This window comes from Gastrolobium bilobum, unplaced genomic scaffold, assembly GCF_033153095.1.
Source record: "Gastrolobium bilobum isolate Gb01-03AN ecotype WA unplaced genomic scaffold, APGP_CSIRO_Gbil_v1 utg1776, whole genome shotgun sequence".
NCBI classification, from domain to species: domain Eukaryota; kingdom Viridiplantae; phylum Streptophyta; class Magnoliopsida; order Fabales; family Fabaceae; genus Gastrolobium; species Gastrolobium bilobum.
Window position 1 is genome coordinate 1 of NW_026900071.1, and position 20507 is coordinate 20507.

General features: G+C 37.1%; 1 pseudogene; it reads left to right on the forward strand.

Annotated features, from left to right (window-relative positions):
* The first annotated feature begins 3500 nt into the window (after positions 1–3500).
* LOC133295206 (receptor-like protein EIX2) lies at positions 3501–12882 on the forward strand (annotated as a pseudogene).
* Positions 12883–20507: the final 7625 nt, after the last annotated feature.

Sequence of the window (20507 nt, forward strand, 5' to 3'; positions counted from 1 at the left end):
ATTCCTCTTGAAATCTGGAACAAATAAACAGTCACCCAAAACCATAGTCATTAAATAACTTGTCTTACTGCAAATGCAGACACAAGTTCCCATTTTCAAGCTTAAAATATCTTTGTCCACTGCTGACAGGCATACCATGTTTGAACTACTGCTAAGAGTAACAAACATAATCAGTGATTCCTGAATCAATGATTCATTCACTGATCAGGTCTTAATATACCCATGTCTGGTTCTTTTCATCACCTCTGGGCAATTTTTCTTTCAGTGTTCCTTCAGTCTGCACTTGAAGAACTTGCCTTGCGGCTTCTTCATAGCAACTGGTTTGACAACTGATAACCAAGTTATTTTGTTCTTGTTACCACCCTTGGGTTTTCCCTTGGATTTAAGGAGACTCTTAGCAAAAATTGCACCGACTGCATTCTGTCTAGCAGAATTGCTAGACACAGCAAACATGTCATTAAAAGTCTGAAGCATTTCTACTCCACTCTTAATCATGTACACTTGCTTTTGCAATTATTTGGAAAGACTGACAATAACATAGCAGCGAACTACCATATATGCCCTTTCCCAATCTGAGAAATGCATCTTAGTTTCCTTAGACGCATCCTCTGCAGGTTGCTATGGCCCTCGCATTGTGAGGACAAATTTTAGCTTCCATGTTTTAGAACAATATCAAAAATTTGCTTTTCACTTATTCATAGTTGGTACCATCTAGAGGTTTTCGACTCAAAATCATTTCTAATATATTTTCTGAAAAACATATAAAGCACACAATTACAAACAAATAATGCAATAAACAAACGAAGTGCAAGTAGATTCTCATAACTACTCTTGTTTATTGTTAACAATCCTTCAGTTTATCTTTACAAGGCTTACGATGGGCAAGTCACTTGTAAAAACCAAAATTGTTATTTGGGCCTTCAGTGCCATTGCCAGAGCCTCGATGGGAGGGTTAACAATTTTACCAAAGTTGAATGTAATTAACCATTGTTTAATTTCAAAATTATCCTTAGTGTCTAAGCATTGCCGACGATGGGCCGTACAATACTTTACTAAAATTTTGAAATTATTAAGATTTAATCTAGTGAAATCTGATTATCCTTATCCGATGGGGCTTCAGCGATAACTATTTCACTAATAAACCCACAAATGGAGCCCGCAAGTTTTAAAATTAATTAATTTTTAAAACCTTCACCCATTCAACATTTTTGTTTGAGAATTTTCATAAGCCCTGTCGAATTCATTGTTTAATTTCAAAATTATCTTTAATAACTTAGTATTATCGACGATGAGCCGTACAATACTTTATTAAAATTTTGAAATTATTAAGGCCCAATAAAATCCAATCATGCTAATCCGTTGGGGCCTCACATGATTATTTTATTGATAGACCCACAATGCGCCTGGAGGTTAAATTAATTTCTTAATTTAAATCTCTTCCCATAATTATTTAGGTCCAATCTAATAAAATCCAATCATGCTTATTCGATGGGACTTCACATGATTATTTTATTAATGGTCCTTATAATGCACTTGAAGGTTAAATTAATTTCTTAATTTAAATCTCCTTCCATTCAACATAAGCAATATTTTCCAATTTCCAAGAATTATTTAATTGAGAGTATCCTTTGTTTGATTTCAAAAACTATGTAAGCATGAGCGCCGATGAACGTGCATCACTTAGCTTATCTGAATTTTGAAATCATTAAGGTCCTAAAATCCGGTCATGATAGGCAGCATGTGCTTCACACAATCATGATACATGATTCTGGTATGCAGCGTGTGTTTAACACATGACCATTTTAGTAGACCCACAAAATAAAAGAATTCTCTTAGGAAGTTTTCTTACTAATTGTCTTGATTTTAAACTCCAAAAATAATCAATTTGATTATTCTAGATTTTTCCAAAATCATAATAATTAAATTAATTTTCGAAATTAATATAACCATTAATCTAGATTTTGTTTCCAAAATCATAATAATCATAATTTTATTTTATCGAAATATTTAAAATCAAAAACTACGCGCATAAACTATCATACTAGTCGGTAATGACATAATATTAAATATGCACGTATGACATGTGATCATGCAGCAATATGGCACCTTCCTATCCTATATGACATGTTATCGCAAATATCATGTTAATCGCACATATAATTCATATCATTCAATAAAAGCATTAAATAATAAATCATAATTACTTTAATCTATGGCCTTCCTATTTTAAAGAAAATAAAATAAAATAAAATAATACAACTTTGGAATTCGACTTTCGCCTAGCCCATAGTATCTGTCTTAAGCCCCTTTAGGGTTTCATGGGCCCAAAAGCCCAAGACCCAATCCTTTGGCGAGAAACCCTAGGACGCGAAAGAGGAACCCTAGCCGTCAGGTCTATCGCACCGTCACCCGAAGTCAAATCAGGCCGAAACTCCAGGGGAATGACCGCCACATAGAGACGAGTGCACCTCCGTCGGAACCACCCAAAAAGTTGGCCGGACGCTCCCTCACTCTCCCATTCTTTGCCGGAGAGTGGCAGCCACTCTCATCCTCTTGTAGAGGCGCGTGGTGGAGCGTGGAGTCTCCGATGGCGGCGATTCACCCATCTTTGGGTTTGTCTTTCCGTCCTCTTTCCAACCATATATAGATCGCCCCGTTCTGAGATCGGGAAGTTCTCGGAAAGTCTTCGACAGTGCTGACTGCGCATCTTCCTCGCGGTTTCTCGATCTTGAATTTTTACAAAATATTGAAAAATACACAAAAATTCCGAAAAATTAAAAAAAAAGCAAGGAGGAAACCTAATCATATGGGATTAACCTCCTTGTTACAAATCGAGAAATACACGAGAGACCCTAACCATGGATTAAAGCATTTTTACTGATTAAAATCTAAACTTTTATGAAAATGAACTATAAAGAATTAAAACATGAGTATCAACAACAGATACAGAATAAAGGTGCCATATTTTCAAAATCACAAAAATAAATCAATAAATTAAAGCTGATCTAAATCCCCATCACAATCCGGCTCTGATACCAGTTGAAGGTATATCATCAGAAACGCGGAAGCGCATCGTACCGATGTGATGAGGAATGAAGAACACCGCTTTGATTACCTGAGATGAAGCAGCGAACGTGACAATTTCTCACGTTTTGTTCTCCTCCTCAAGCCTCACGATCTGCAGCAATGCACCACGAACGGTCGCAATTCCGCTCTACGGTTGATCTTCCAGGCTATGACTCAAGGGGGATCAGGTGGTCGTGTGGGCAACCGTTCAGATGATGAACGTCTGCCTCTTTGTGTTTCTGATGTCTGTAACCCTAGGAGGCACTAGAGAGAAAAGAGAGTTTATATACTCTGCCCAATCCAAGACTAACCCTAAGCTTCATGGGTTGAAATTAGTCTTTTTGAACTCACTCTCACTAAAGCTATTGGGCTTAAGTGAAAAGAGCATATTAAACCCAACAATTGGGCCATTGGACCGTGGGCCACAGCCTCATATGGCTTTCAACAAAGAAACTAACTGGCTTCACTTGGTGGCTATGCTTCCTTCATTGTCAGAGTTACACTTGAGAGGTTGTAACCTAAGCTACATCAGCCCATCCCTTAAGTACGTGAATTTTACTTCACTTGTAACTCTTGATCTTTCTGAGAACAATTTCCACTCTGAATTACCATATTGGTTATTTAATCTCAGCAGTGTCATCTATCGTCTTGAACTTCAATTCAATAGTTTATATGGAGAAACCTACCTCTGAGCTTCCTAAACCTACAATACAACATCTGAAATACCTTGATCTATCAGGGAACAACCTCGAAGGATCAATTCCTGATTGGTTTGGCCGACAAGAACATCTTAAGTACCTTGATCTATCCGCCAACTTGTTTTCTGGTTCCTTTCCCTCAACACTTGGAAATTTGTCATCCTTAGTTTCTTTGAGTATTCGCTCTAGTTCCTTCTCTGGTTCAATATCAGAAACATGTTTTTCCAAACTCTCTAAATTAGAAGAGCTGGACTTGAGCAATTCCACTATTGCCATTCCATTTGGGTCCTGACTGAATGGATTCCACCATTTCAACTTAGTCACCTTGTTTTACAAAACACAAATCAAGGTCCCAACTTTCCATCATGGATATATACACACAAGTCATCACTTCAATGGCTAGACATATCAAGCTCTGGAATTTCATCCGTAGATGGAGATATGTTTAAGAGCTTCATAGCAGGAAATTATTCGTTTCTCCGTATGTCCAACAATTCAATCAGCGAAGACATATCGAACGTTACGCTGAATTGTTCCTCTATATTTTTGGACCATAATATATTTCACAGCAGGGCTCCCACGTATTTTTGGACCACCCAATTTACAAGTGATGATGATATTGAGATCTAACCATTTTGAGGGCAATATTCCAACCCAACAGCTATTCAATCTCTCTTTTCTTTATCACTTGGATGTTGCCAACAATAAACTTGCCTCCTCAGTGTGTCTATAACATGACTCAAATGATTATGGATGAAGTGGACGATGGGATTTTAGAAACGATCGATTTGTTTACAAAAGGCCAAGATTATGAGTATATAGACATTGAATCATATAGGAGAACTGTTGACCTCTCAGCTAATAATTTGTCACGAGAGATATCCTCAGAATTAGTTGGGCTGATTAAAGTTCAATCATTAAACTTATCTCACAATCGTTTCATTGGAACAATACACAAGGAGATTGGAGGCATGAAAAATCTGGAATCTCTTGATCTCTCCAATAATAATCTTTCAGGAGAGATTCCTCAGAGCATGACTCTTTTGTCTTTTCTTGATTATTTGAACCTGTCCTGTCCTGCAACAATTTTAATGGACAAATCCCAACAGGGACTCAACTTCAAACTTTTAGTGCATTGAGTTATATTGGGAATCCAGAACTGTGTGGAGCTCCTCTTTCAAAGTGTATCTGATACAGACCAACCACTAATTAACAGAGCTAAAAGGGAATTAACACAGGAACTGAGATCTGAATATTCAACCTTCGTATATTTAATAGCAATTGGTTACAAACAGAGACTTAATAACAGAAATACTTGCAGGAAATCAGAAATTACAATGACTCTAAATGAAATCACTATGCAGAAAATGTAAGATAGTGTGGAACACATATGAGAGGTTCCACTTTCTCCCAATCCCAAAAAGGGCCCAAGCAATTCCCAAAGATTCCAGATACCCTCACTCCTCTCCTACCTTGCTATTTAACCATCTCAACCTCCCTTCCCACGCCATTCTGTTGAAACTGATTGCTGAGTCAGCAAAGGCTGGGCCCACATTATTTTATACTTCCTATACATACCTGATCTTGGGCCAGATCGTATCAATACATCCCCCCTTTTAAGCACCTTGTCCTCAAGGTGCAGATCAGCTCTTGAGAACTTTATTCCGGGGTCCCATTGCTTGAATTGTAACGATTCACCCACATAATAATTTCCACCTGGATCCCAACGTTTAGAAGCCCCTACATCCAGGAGTTTTGTTTGAGCATACAACTCAGCAGCAATTAATACCTTTGTACGGTTCTCTTCGATACTTGCGTAGTTGTTTCTTGCGCTATTGCAAACATAGCTAGCTTGAAGAGAATTGTTAATCTTTTTGACAATCTGCCCAATTATATCAGTATTGACTTGTTGAAGAGTATAAGAGCTACATAATCTTTGTACAGTATGACAAATTCCATCATAATCTATCCCATGGCTGAGAAATGTCCCATCGATAAGTTCCTTATGAAGATTTTTCTCAAAATTAATCATTACTCCTTTTTTAATATCAAAAGGTATATTTGTCTGAAATGTTACCTGAACAGGGGCATATGAACTTAAGAAAAACTTCTTCAATTGAAAGTCTGGAACTGTAATTGCCTTCTTAAGGACATCTCCTCTCCAATATGCCTCAACAAAACCTATTGCGTCGACAGGTACAGCCCATAAAAATCCTTCTCCTGGATCCCACTGTTTGAATTGTAGGACCCCACATATGCAAAAAATATGGTAATTTCCACCGGGATCCCACTGCTCTTGAGCTTCCCACCAAGTGGATCCCCTCAATTCTGTTTGCTCTTTTTCAGCCTTGGAAATCTTTTCGTCCTTCCTCTTTTGCACCTTTTCTTCGTTCTCCTTGTTCCATGACTCAACGAAGATCTTCACATTCCTCAATTTCTGATTTAATTCAGAAATTTTGTCTTTCGAGCCAAACCTTGATTTATGCGTTTGATTGGAGATGGCAGCAACATCGCATCTGGCTTGGACATTCTCTTGTGCTCCGTTCTGTTTTTGGGGGCAGTCCTCAGCGCTAATCAAGGTGATTAGGGTGTGTGGTTGGGTGAAATAATGTGTCAACGGATCCCAAATTAACCTAGTGGGCTCACTTAATTCAAAATGATTTATGGGCTCACAAGCCCATTTCTTTAACAAAACAAAAAATGGTACAACATCATTGGGCTGATCTGTAAATTTCAGCACCATCATTTGGGCCGGATCTAAAAGGTGATCCAACTCCAACTTTGACCTAGCCTCATTTTTTTTCTTTGTCACGTTCCACCCGTTAGCTTCTTCTTCTTCTAGCTTCGTTTCTCTTCGCCACGCACCTCTTCTCAGATCTGATTCTTGTAGCTCTGGCGGCGGGGGTGGGTCGACCATCAACGCAGGTGGAAGAGGCTGCACCTTCTCTTGCAATATTCTCTCACATGGTTGATGCTGTTTTGAAATTTTATTAAACTCATGCGTCAATGGCTCCATCGCTGCAAGTGGCTCTTCTAGCAGTGGTGTTGGTGATCCTTCTCCCTCAAATATTATGTTGATTTTCTCCTCTCTTTCCTTGGGATTTTGCTGCGATTTTTTCTCATCTGTGGGCAGATTTACAACCACAGTTTGTTTCTCCTTTGGATTTTGTATTATCTCCTTCTCCTCTACTTCTTCGATGATCTCCTCCTTCTGCCCTTTTACTGTGTTTATGCCATCAGCCTTATTCTGTTCTATGCTCGTTCCTTTGTGCATGGTCTCCGTCTCCTCCCACACAGATTTTTGCTTTGATTGGGATTCTGATTTTTGACATTCTGAATCTGCATCATCTACCAAAATAATTTCTGGTAGATATTTTTCTATTAATGCCTTCTCAAAGTCACTCCAGCTTGGATTAGGATTGTACCATTTCCAACCTTGATACCAGCTGAAAGCACTCCCTCTAAGCCCTCTCACAGCTTCCTTCAACTTCTCATCTTCATTGATTCTTTCTATCCGGAAAAATTGTTGCAAATAGATCAACCACCCCCAAGCTTCATCATCTTCTTTGTCTCCATAGAACCTGGGAACTTCCCTTCTCATTAGATTTCTTCTTCTCCCAGCCATCTCATCCAACCTTTTGATGATCTCAGCCACCTTCACCTCATTAGCTTCTAGCCTTCGACACACTTCGTCGTGACGAGCATTGTTCCTGCGCAGCCTTTCTTCCACAACCTTCATTCTGGTTTCCATGTTTCTTGTCGCTACCATGCCCACAGAGCTCCTAGATCGGAGCTCTGATACCAATTGATACAGACCAACCACTAATTAACAGAGCTAAAAGGGAATTAACACAGGAACTGAGATCTGAATATTCAACCTTCGTATATTTAATAGCAATTGGTTACAAACAGAGACTTAATAACAAAAATACTTGCAGGAAATCAGAAATTACAATGACTCTAAATGAAATCACTATGCAGAAAATGTAAGATACTGTGGAACACATATGAGAGGTTCCACTCTCTCCCAATCCCAAAAAGGGCCCAAGCAATTCCCAAAGATTCCAGATACCCTCACTCCTCTCCTACCTTGCTATTTAACCATCTCAACCTCCCTTCCCACGCCATTCTGTTGAAACTGATTGCTGAGTCAGCAAAGGCTGGGCCCACATTATTTTATACTTCCTATACATACCTGATCTTGGGCCAGATCGTATAAGTATCACACAAGAAGAGAATCCTAAAATGACAAACCAACATGCAGAGAACGAAACTGGTGGCATAGAAAGAGAGTCACTGTATCTTGGGATGGGAGTTGGATTTGCTGTGGGCTTTTGGGGGATTTGTGGTTCTTTGCTTCTCATTAGGAAATGGAGACACACATATTATCGGTTCCTTGATGGAGTGACAGACCAACTTTATGTTACATTGAGCAGAGGTACCTGCTAGTTGAGGTCAGTAAAATCTACATAATAGTTTTCGATATTGATCCTATTAGAATTTATACTGATTTTGAATTATTTAATATGGACTATTTTTGTGTTACGATCTCTGTTTCGCATGTTGTTATAAAATCTACATTAGCGGTTTCATCCAATGAAGTTAGGTAGAAGCTGTTGCTAAAGAGTGGTTGTAAATTGAAAAAAAAATAAAATTATTAATAATAATAAAGAAAATCCTGCCTTATAATGTTCTGATGTGATCTTGTCATGAGCACTACGGATATGTGTGAATTGAGCCTTATAGTTAAAAGACTTGCTATTTTCAATATTTAGTTATGCACACAAAAACACAATATTGTTGAAAATCTGCGCGCGTAGCCTCTAACAATTAATCTGCGCGCGTAGAAACTAATTTTGGGACGCAGACATTGTTGACCTCAAAATGACTAAAAGCATATCTATATATTGTGCACCAAATCATATATAAGTGGAAAATAACATAACCAACTATCATAATCTAGCATTTCTCAATTCCACAACAGCATACATTGATTTGTATATAGAATTAATAGGTGATATATATATGCAATTTACAAGTAAATTAAGAATGTTTTTGTATTCAGAAGTATATTTATCCAAGGATCTACGAAAATAGCATATGTTGTTCTCGAAGGAAACTCATTAGACTAAACAAAATTAACATTTTCTAGTTGCAGTTTCTCATGGTAAACTTGGCACCTAGCATTAAGGAGGAATACCCCAAGGACCATTCTAAATTAGTGCAGTAGTTGTAATCCATGTAGTTGTTTTGTACCTGATTCAGCCTTTTTTTCTTTCTGGTCAGTTTTAGTGATCATTTTATCTTCCACTGCATTTGAGCCCAAAGTATCAGTTGAATCAAAGAAGAAAGATGAAGGCCAGCATGCACCTACAATTTCAAATACCTGCTGTGGAAGGTGCTTTGGTTCAGTACTTCAGTTAGTCTTGGCAAGTTGTGTTTTGTTGTTTTATTTCTGATATGTCTTTTTATTTACTTTACTTTTTTTTGTGTTTTGCTGGTCACTTTTATGTGTAAGCTCAAATAATTTTCCCACTTAAGCTGAAATCATATGCTGCAGGAGTTTTGGGTTCAAACAGATAATTCTGGTCAACTTTGCTTGCCCCGTTCTGTGACATCCCTGTCTCAAGCCGGTTCAATTAACATACGTATGCTACTAAAACATGCATTAGCGGAAGACTTAACATATAAACTTACATTAGTTTACGAAATTACAAACTAACTTTTTTGTTATATTTCTTTAATCCGTTTGACATGATATATAGCATTTCATAACTTTCTTCTAATTTACTTATCATTTGACGGAGACAAAAATTGGACAAAGTAACCGCTATAAACCGGACAAATGGGGATTAAAAATCCCACTCTCAAGGTATTCTGATAAACAATTTACATAATCTATGATTTCAGAAATATCAGATATCCCTCAAGGATCAAATACCCAACTATGGGCGCATGCATAAATTGGCTCTGTACCACTAAGTCTAACAGCATGCATAACCAACACATACACATAACTGAATACTACATAATCATATGAACATGACTGAATACACAATTGTACATGCATCAAAATAGAAAATATGTACCAAACATATACATGCCATATACAAAATAACAGATCAACAAATGGAATATGAAAGCAACATAATAATCCTCCAAAATAATAGTAGCATACTGCTACCCAAGATCGGATCCATAACAGCACCTCTATCTACGGGTCGTATCCTTGCCCGAGAGGGCTCACCGGCAGTCTGTATACCTGAAATGATGTCCCCAAACGGGGTGAGATAACAATTCTCAGTAAGCTCCAGGTTTATAGAGAAATCTCCATACCCTGAGCCCACTCTTGCATGAAAGTCAGATACAGAGTATACACGGCATCATATATGCAAATATTATAACTAAACTGAGCATATAAACATATCTTATCAGAGATGTACGCAGTCATTCCCAAGGGAGGACCCTAAGCGGAAATCAACGCATGTATCAAATATCATAACAGAAGAGTACATAGTCAATCCCAAGGGAGGACTCCAAGCGAAAATCAATGCATATAAATTCATTTACGAAAATCATCACAGTGATCACATCAGAACAAAACATATCATAAATGTACACAGTTATTCCCAAGAGAGGACCCCAAGCGGAAATCAACGTACATGCTCCCAAGGGAGGACCCCAAGTGGAACTCAGCACATAACAAAGGTGTACACAGTCAATCCCAAGGGAGGACCCCAAGCTGACATCAGTACACATAGATCCATTGGCCAAGAATCATCACATAACAGAGGTGTACACAGTCAATCCCAAGGGAGGACCCCAAGCGAAAATCAGTATATGTGTTCCCAAGGGTGGACCCCAAGCGGAACTCAACACAACATATCATATCAAAACATATCAAAACAAAACATATCATATCATTATATAGCTCTCTATGAATGCATTTATACCAAGTATTAGAAGACAATCATACGATACCAACCATAGTCCATCAACTATGGTGGAGCACATAGATAGGAGAAAATTCCTTAAACATAGAGCTTACCTCTTGAAGCTTTAACAATATGCTTACTTGTCACACAAGCTACTTAGCTTTCTCCAAAATGATCCACAAAATCTGAGATCCCTAGGCACACCTACAGAAAGAATCCAAAACAAACTCAATAAGTGATACAATGTCATGTAATTATACCCGACACACACACTTTATTGCTTTCATATATACTTACAAAGCTTATGCCAATTATATGCCATACACAGAATTCATAACCAATTTTTTTTAACTTAACCATATTAGACCATGGGTGGGTGATTCTTTGCTCAACAAATTCCCACATAATTTCACACATTCACCTAGTCTTAGGATAGCCTCAAAAAGCCTTCAGAACACTCATTACTCCTCTTAACACTTTAAAGCCTATTTTTTCCAATTTAAGGCAGAGTGCCCGTTACAAAGGAGCTATAAGATTTCTCTTTGTCTAGTGCCTAAACTCAAGCTTAGCCACCTATATAATTATTTTACGCATAAAAGTGTTCTCATTTTGCGAAGCAGTATCTCCGAACGTATACCTCCTTTGAAAATGGCCAAAACTCATTTTAAGGCCATACAAAGGAGCTAACTTATTTTCTTTTTTATTTCACTAAAGCAAAGGTCCATACACCTTAGAATATTATTCCACGCATAAAAGTGTTCTTGCTTTGCAAAACAGTAACTCCTAGCACATGCCTCCTTTGAAAATGGCCAAAATCACATATAAGGCCTAAAGAAGGAACTTATTAATTTTTGTTTTTATCTAACCCAACCAAAGGTTTAAACATCTAATCATATAGTCCTTAGACCGTATAAGTGCTCACTAGCACAAACAATCACTCTTAAAACATACTTCCTTTATAAATGGCTAAGAGGCACATAAAGGAAATCATGCCAATTTTATGATTCCAATGCTTTAGTCCATCGAATTCAAGCTTATCACACACCTCTAATCCAAGATTCATTAACATATTCATGATTTTCCAACGTTCCAATATTTAAGCACATAGGCCTCAAAGGAAATTTTCACAACCTAGGAATTCTTTAACCATATAACTCCTACATTCTCTTATACATACATACATACATACATATATTCCTTCACTAAATGTACCATTATATTTTTGCACCTCACACCCCCTCTGGAGCATCATGACCAAACCCTAAGGAGAGATTCAAGAGGATTTCTTTTTTCCAACTTTCCATACATATACATATTCATCTCACATTACCATATCTAAACATCAAAAATCCATCACTAATTCAAATTTCACATTTCCCACAAATATGTTCATGAATCCTAGACTTAGAAATCAATTATTCAACCAATAGTAATAGAGTTTCTTACCTTAAACCACTCTTAGGCAACCAAAGGATCAACCTCCAAGCATTGGATCATCCAAAAACCTTACTTTTCTTGGACAATATACAGTACCCGCATGGAAGAGGAGGATAAATCTCTCTACAGTGAACCACCCCAAAATAATAGCACCAATGGATTCATTTCGAAATTTCCTTGAAATTAGGCTTTAGAAGGACATAATTTGGAGCTGTGTAGCTAAAGATATAATCTTTGGAACATTTCACTCAAAACTTTCTTTTTCCATGGAGAGGAGCACGTTTTTGCAGCTGTGAGGAAGAGAAATGAGAGACAATGAATAGTGTCTTTTAAGTCACTTAAGGCTTATATGCACATGTGGCTTCTTTTAACGGGTATTTTTCTCTCGCTTAATTTACAATACATACACCTATACTTATCAAAATAACATTTTTGTCCTAAAATGACTTGTTTGGCATAAATTGGATTTTTTCTCATTGTTGGGTTCTACCGGTTGCTACACAGCAGTGCAGAATACCCGACAGAAGACATTATTCATGAGATTTTCGCGTTAAAGTGTCAGAATATACAATTTTTTTGTTATGAACTCATATTTGGCATCAGAATTGCCAAATTAGGTCTTTAGCCTCATTTTGCGTATTTCCAAGCTCTATTGGTTGCTACACAGTAGTGGAGAATACCTGACAGAAGGCACTGTTAATAACCTAATCATGATTATAGTCAAAACACTCAAAATCATGTTCTGAATCTAATTATGATATTTAAATCCTTAATTAAATCTCTAACTAAGATTTATCCTATGGGGGTCATTATACATTCTCCATATGAAGTTTGTACAATAGCAGCAAAGAAAGAATATTTTTTTAGTCTTTCATTATGTTTTTTATTTTTTATTTTCTAGAATTGTTTTGAATATAAATTCTAAAAATTAATTTTGAAAGTAGAAGAACAATAAAACTTGTTCCAATATAGTTACATTTAAAGGTATAAAAAAATTGAGATAAGATATTGATCAGAACCGGTTTTGCAACTGGACCGATCATGTGATTTTCCTCTACACAAACGGCCTGGAATCGCCTTGGGTCAGAGCATCTTGCAGTTGGAGCAGCTTTAACTCATGGGTCTTCAATGGAACGAGATTGGGGTGTACCTGCAAGACACTCCGACGCTCAAGTCAGTTATGGTTCAAGCAGGTTTCAATTATGTAGAAGAAGATGTGTACCTTTGTGTTAACATGTATGTATTTATAGTGGAGAGATGACCAGCTTGGGAGATGACCAGCTTTGCAAGTAGAGAGGCATACTTGGAGATGAAGTATCCAGAAAGATAAGGTCTTTAATGTTGAGAAGCTTGCTGTCATGTAACCTTTAATATTGTGGAGCTTGATGGGATGAGCTTGCAGCCTTCTTTGACTGTCATCTTTGTTAGTAGTAAAGGCTTTCAATTTGGACCATGTATTATTATTATTCCATATCAGAAGTCCCCTAGCTTGTTGCTTAAGCTGAAGGCATGAGTAGCGAGATGTATAAGTTTGCGAGATGATTTTCCTGTGTGGTGACAAAGCAACATCATTTTACTTGCGCCTTTATTGTGCACTATGGTCCGTACCTTGTTGGTGCTTTAAGGGCTTCATAATTGTATTCTGCATTTTTATACAGTTCATAATTTATATATTTTGCGTACGTTTCTATTTTGCATGCTCTATGGTTTGAATTCGCTTAGTTTGTACTTGTTGTTGCCAGAAGTATCGCGCTTTGGAGGAAGTTTTAACCAGTTAAGCTTTTACCTTCCTTTGTTCTTGATCGCGCGTTGGAGGAAGTTTTAACCAGTTAAGACTTTACCTTCCTTTTTCTTCATCGCGCTTTGGAGGAAGTTTTAACCAGTTAAGGTTTTACCTTCCTTTCAATCTTGGAGGAAGTTTTATTATCTTCCTTTCATTGTTGGAGGAAGTTTCATTATCTTCCTCTCATTTTTGGAGGAAGTTTCATTATCTTCCTTTCATTGTTGGAGGAAGTTTCATTAGCTTCCTTTCATAGTTGGAGGAAGTTTGATTAGCTTCCTTATTGGAGGAAGTTTCATTATCTCCCTTTCATACTTGGAGGAAGTTTTATTATCTTCCTTATTGGAGAAAGTTTTATTAGCTTCATTTCATCTTCATCGCGCTTTTATCGCGCATTTGGAGGAAGTTTTAGCCAGTTAAGGTTTTACCTTTCTTTGTAGCATACTTGAGTTTTTAACCCTTAGGCTTTATCCTCAAGTTAAGACTCGAGCTTTTAACCTTTGTCGGGCTTTACCCTCAAGCGTCTTCAAACCTAAGCTTAAGAGCTTTAGGCGCTTTTTAGCAGGTTGTAGACGAGGTTCATATCTCTTTTGTTCGGCAGAACCTACAATTTCCATGGATCTCACAGAATAATAATTTCATATCATTAAGATGATAAGAGCAATGAGATCATGTTAATTCAATTCAAAATAATATCTTCGTGGATATGAAAGTGTAAGATTTTCTGAGTTTATCTGCGTTTCCCGCGAGATTGTTATCTTCGCCTCTTATCAGCCATGAATCCCTCCAATCTCTTATGGATTTCACAATAAAAGTAGTTAAGATAATTCAAGATAAGAGTACATAAATCAGATAAAATTTTCTAAGTCTATCTGCATTCTCAGTTAGATTAATATCTTCACTGTTCATCATTCATGGGTCCCTGCAATTTTCATGAATTTTACAGTAGAGATACAAGTTTGTCAAAATAAGGCATAGTTATCAAGGTTTTTTCATATGGCCATCCTGCAAGTTACGTAGTCTCGCAAGAAATATGATCACAAAAGTGATTTGAGCATTCAGAATACCTTCTGAAAAAATCACACGAAGATTCAATATATGATAACCTGCCAGGCCTTATTTTATGTTTGTCATAATTCGCCCCTTGTAACAAGACCAAGATGATATAAGATGATTCATAAGCCTAAGATGTGCTTGGACTAGACTTTGCTAATATCATATACATCCATATGCATCTGCCTAATGCCTTTATGGTAAGCCTCCTTTTCGCGCGATATTCACTGATATTCTTGTGTTTTCAGTCCATGAAAATCAACCATACAGAGACTTTAAAATCAATGTCAATCTCTTAAAAATTTGTCTAAGTTCATAATCATTAACTTTGTCAATCCAACATTGAAGTTGATCTTTAATGGGATAGTTAATTTCTATAGCTTTTCTATCACTCCTTTGAAATTATATCATATCACACTTGTCTCAACTTTTCAATCTAGCATAAGCAACTTGCTAGGTACTTTGGTTCTTCCATTTGGGGTACCTTTGAGCTATAATCATTTCATCGACATGATTTTGATCAGAGAGGAATAATAATTCAGTCATCTAAAAGCTTCCTCAATAATCATTTGCCTCAAGAAGTATGCATTCCTTAAGCATTCAATAATCTTTCACTCAAAGCATTATTCACTTAGCAAAAGTCACCAATATCTTACGAGGATTAACTAAAATCAACTAATGCCTTATAAATGATAACATTCAACTAGTTGGTTATGTTGCCTTAGAGAACTATAAATCCTTAATGCAACTTTTGTGCAATATTGTCATTATAAGCCTAAAAAAATTCATCTCGCATACTCTTTCAATAAACATTTAGTGGTTCTTCATAACAATAAACCTTTCACCATTAGGTTACTAAGAGCCAAGGTATGTTGCCTTCTAAGATTGTTTTGCAGCCTCAAAGTTGATATTTTGAAAACAACTTAAATGTATAGGAAGCAATAATATATGCATGATCATGATAATAACAACACTTTTTTGAATGCGCAATCATGGTTTTAACTCATGATGACAACACTTTTTGATAATATATGCATCATATTTTCAATATTTGTCAACATGGGAACTATTTTCAGAGTGTGCTTGCTGGAGTTTTAAATAGGTCTTTTACTTTTCAGAGAGAGGGAGTAATATATGAACACATTAAAAAAAATTCTATAACTTGTCACCGATGAGGTTCTGAGTCATAGGCGTTCTTCTTACGCGGCATGGTTTCGCAGGTTCTTTTCAGTTGATCACTTCAATGTTTGGACCGTAACCCATTCTTCTTCTCCCAGCAAATATTTTGTTGTTGGCTCTGCTCACAACTTCTTTAGTTGCCTCCCATATTGATTGAGAGAGGTTGGACAACGACTTTGATCCTGCTAGGTGATGTCCCGAAGCCGAATAGGCAACAAAGACTATAAAGCGCGCTCTTCATAAATGTGGATATTCCCTATCTGCTTAGTGCATTTTTCGCTTCCTAATGTGTTTGTTATTTTTTTTTTGCTGCACTTCATAAGTTTCTCAAAAGATTTATAATAATATTAAAGATATGCATAAAGTTTTTTGCGAGTTAATACCCATCTTTCTTGCAGAAGCATCTTTCTTGCGCGATAGACCATCTTTCTGGCACGATGGACCATCTTTCGCGCACGATGACCCATCTTTCTGGCACGATGGACCATCTTTCTAGTGCGATGGACCATCTTTCTGGCATGATGGTTCATCTTTCGCGCGCGATGACCCATCTTTCTGGCGCGATGGACCATCTTTCTTGCTTAATGGTCCATCTTTCACGCGCGATGATCCATCTTTCTGGCACGATGGTCCATCTTTCTGGCACGATGGACCTTCTTTCTGGCGCGATGGACCATCTTTCTTGTGCGATGATCCATCTTTCACGCGCGATGACCTATCTTTCTGGCACGATGGACCATCTTTCTGGCGCGATGGACCATCTTTCTGGCATGATGGTCCATCTTTCGCGCGCGATGACCCATCTTTCTGGCGCGATGGACCATATTTCTTGCTTAATGGTCCATCTTTCACGCGCGATGATCCATCTTTCTGGCACGATGGTCCATCTTTCTGGCACGATGGACCTTCTTTCTGGCACGATGGACCATCTTTCTTGTGCGATGATCCATCTTTCACGCGCGATGATCCATCTTTCACGCGCGATGACCTATCTTTCTGGCACGATGGTCCATCTTTCGCGATGACCCATCTTTCTGGCGCGATGGACCATGTTTCTGGCGCGATGGACCATCTTTCGCGCACGATGACCCATCTTTCTGGCACGATGGACCATCTTTCTGGCGCGATGGTCCATCTTTCACGCGCGATGGTCCATCTTTCGCATGCGATGACCCATCTTTCTGGTACTATGGACCATCTTTCTGGCACGATGGAACATCTTTCTGGTGCGATGGACCATCTTTCTTGCGCGATGGTCCATCTTTCGTGCGCGATGACCCATCTTTCTGGCACGATGGTCCATCTTTCGCGCGCGATGACCCCTCTCTCTGGCACGATGGTCCATCTTTCTTAATCTGTGACCTGTTAGTTGTGCGCGATGCTTGTTAAAAGAAACCAGCCTTCTTCTTGATCTCTGAACATAGTGGTGGGAATAGAAATTTATCTCTTCCCACTGATGGCGCTAATGATCATAATCGGTTTTGCAACTGGGCCGATCAAGTTATCTTTCTCTACACAAACGGCCTGGAATCGCCTTGGGTCAGAGCATGTTGCAGTTGGAGCAACTTTAACCCATAGGTCTTCAATGGAACGAGATGAGGGGTGTACCTGCAAGACACTCCGACACTCAAGTCAGTTATGGTTCAATCAGGTTTCAATTATGTAGAAGAAAATGTGTACCTTTGTGTTAATAGGTATGTATTTATAGTGGAGAGATGAGCAGCTTGAGAGATGACCAGCTTTGCAAGTAGAGAGGCATACTTGGAGATGAAGTATCCAGAAAGATAAGGTTTTTAATGTTGAGAAGCTTGCTGTCATGTAGCCTTTAATATTGTGGAGCTTGATGAGATGAGCTTGCAGCCTTCTTTGACTGTCATCTTTGTTAGTAGTAAAGGCTTTCAATTTGGGCCATGTATTATTATTATTCCAGATCAGATATTATGGCTATTTTTTCTTATGCCCACTTTACCTACTTTTTTTCAGCATCATTAGATCATAATATCAACTAACATTTATCTTTTCTCTCTTTTCTTGAGATTGGGAACTAAAGGTGTTAAAGAGACATTGGTATAGTAAATATTACAAAAGGCAAACAAAATATCCTGTCCAAAAAGTTATATTTATTTACAAAAACATTTTAATAAATTAAAATACAAAAGGGTCATTAATAAATATTCATGATTACAAAATTATCATGCAATGATAATAAAATAAAATAAAAATTTAAGAAAATATCTACATTATTTTTTATTTTTGGTTTTAAAACTAAAAAATTATTTTTTTGAAAATTATTTTTTACAATATAATTCTTTCCAAATACTTTATTTACTTTTAGGTCTTATAAATTTTAAGACCATCAGAAGTACATCACATACCTTCTGATTTCCTAGTTTTAGGAATTACATCGCTCACATCTTTTACATGTTATTCCATCACTTGAAATATAATCCATTACATAAGAACTTGAATCTAACTATACATGTTATATTTAAAAGCTTATAACTCTAAATATAAGTTCTATCAAAATATATGGCTTTACTAAAAGCTCTCCAAAATACATGATAATACCACCAAATACTCCAAGGGAACTAAACATGCTCCTTTCATTTAGGAGTATAGGCTCATCCTCCTTAGGAACCTGTAACATATCCTCAAACGGGGTGAAAATAAAAATTTCAGTAAACTAAGGGTCTTTGGAGGATCACTCCACCCTTAAGTTCACTTTTATGCATGAAGGGTTATATCATATAGCATAAAAACAACATATAGCTAGAGTCAGAGTAGAAATGATTGAACTTGTGCACTCAGTACACTAGGATCACTCCGATGAGTTATCTCTCAAAGCAAGTGTCCAAATGGAACATCCAAGAGTTGTCCCAATAGATGAAATCCTCAAGGTAGTCCATACAAAACTTGCAAGGTTGTCCTAACGGATGAAATCCCCAAGGAAAATCCATACATAAAATTTTAAAGGATTATCCCAACGGATGAAATCCCCGAGGAATCATAAAACTTTCAAGGGTTGTCCCAACGGATGAAATCCTCAAGGAATCATAAAACTTCCAAAGGCTGTCTCAAGGGATGAAATCCCAAAGGAAAATCCATACATAACATTTACAAGGGTTGTCCCAACAAATGAAATCTCCAAGGAAAATCCATGTATGCGTTCAATTGGCCAAAGAACTAAACAATCAAATGATTACATAAGCTTTCAATTGTATATTAGCACGTCCACTAATTATGCAATCTAGCCCCTAGTGCTTGACCAATGGCTCGTCCACCAATGATACAACAACTCTATATGAATGCAATTATACTATACATCTAACAATCAACCAATCATTCAAGTCATTAACCAACACTCCCTAGGAGTGTGATGGAACATTAAGTGAGACTAATCCCAAGGTCCAAGAGTTTACCTCTTGAATTCCATCTTTTCTAGCTTCTCCTTTAACTCCTCAAAGTTGCCACAAGCTCAAGGTTACCAAAGCAACCTATTTAAAATACAACACCACTAATTATAATTCATAATCATTATGAATCCATACTAGTTACAAGTAGAATTATCACCAATTAGTCTAAGATAATGTTAAACATCACCAAATACTCCTTATGATTCAAGAACCTATAAACCATTAACTTTAACTTTCAAACAAAGCAAGCTTAGGCCACTTGCCCTTAAGTGATGGGTAATCATGTTGGGACTTTAAATCATGGTAGGAGGAACTAGGTCAACTCTCTTAGGGTTTCATACCTTTAAAACATCAATTAATAGCATAATAGAGTCCATAAATCCTTCTACTGAAGAACAATAAAAAGAACAAATTCTACCGTCTTACTAAGCACTGAACAGTTCTTACTATTTTTAAAACTGGTATTACATTGATTTACCATTAATTCTAATATTTTATTATGTTAAAATAAACATCACAAACTTTCCAAAGACATATTATATGCTTCAATCAAATTTGTATATCTCAAGTTAAGCACGTCACAAGCCAATTGGTTTAAACTGGACTTTTGAAAACAGGGAAACAACTTCAAAATGGAACTGGGATTAAGCCTCTTATCCATAGATCCTAAGATTTGATAGAGTTATAGGTATTTGGGTTAGCTTTACATAGGTTCTGTTAATATATGGATGTCCTAGAGACAATCTTTTGATTAGATTAGGACATATGTGGACCTTTTATTTTGTCACAAATAAATAAAAGCACTCTTTATCCTGTTTCATATTTTGTCTCGATATTATTAATATATTATATGAGTAACTGGATAAACCCCTTGGAATAGAATATGTATATTTTGAGTATCTGTGATGAGATCACGATCATGAGGATTCAAGGATACCAGATGTTT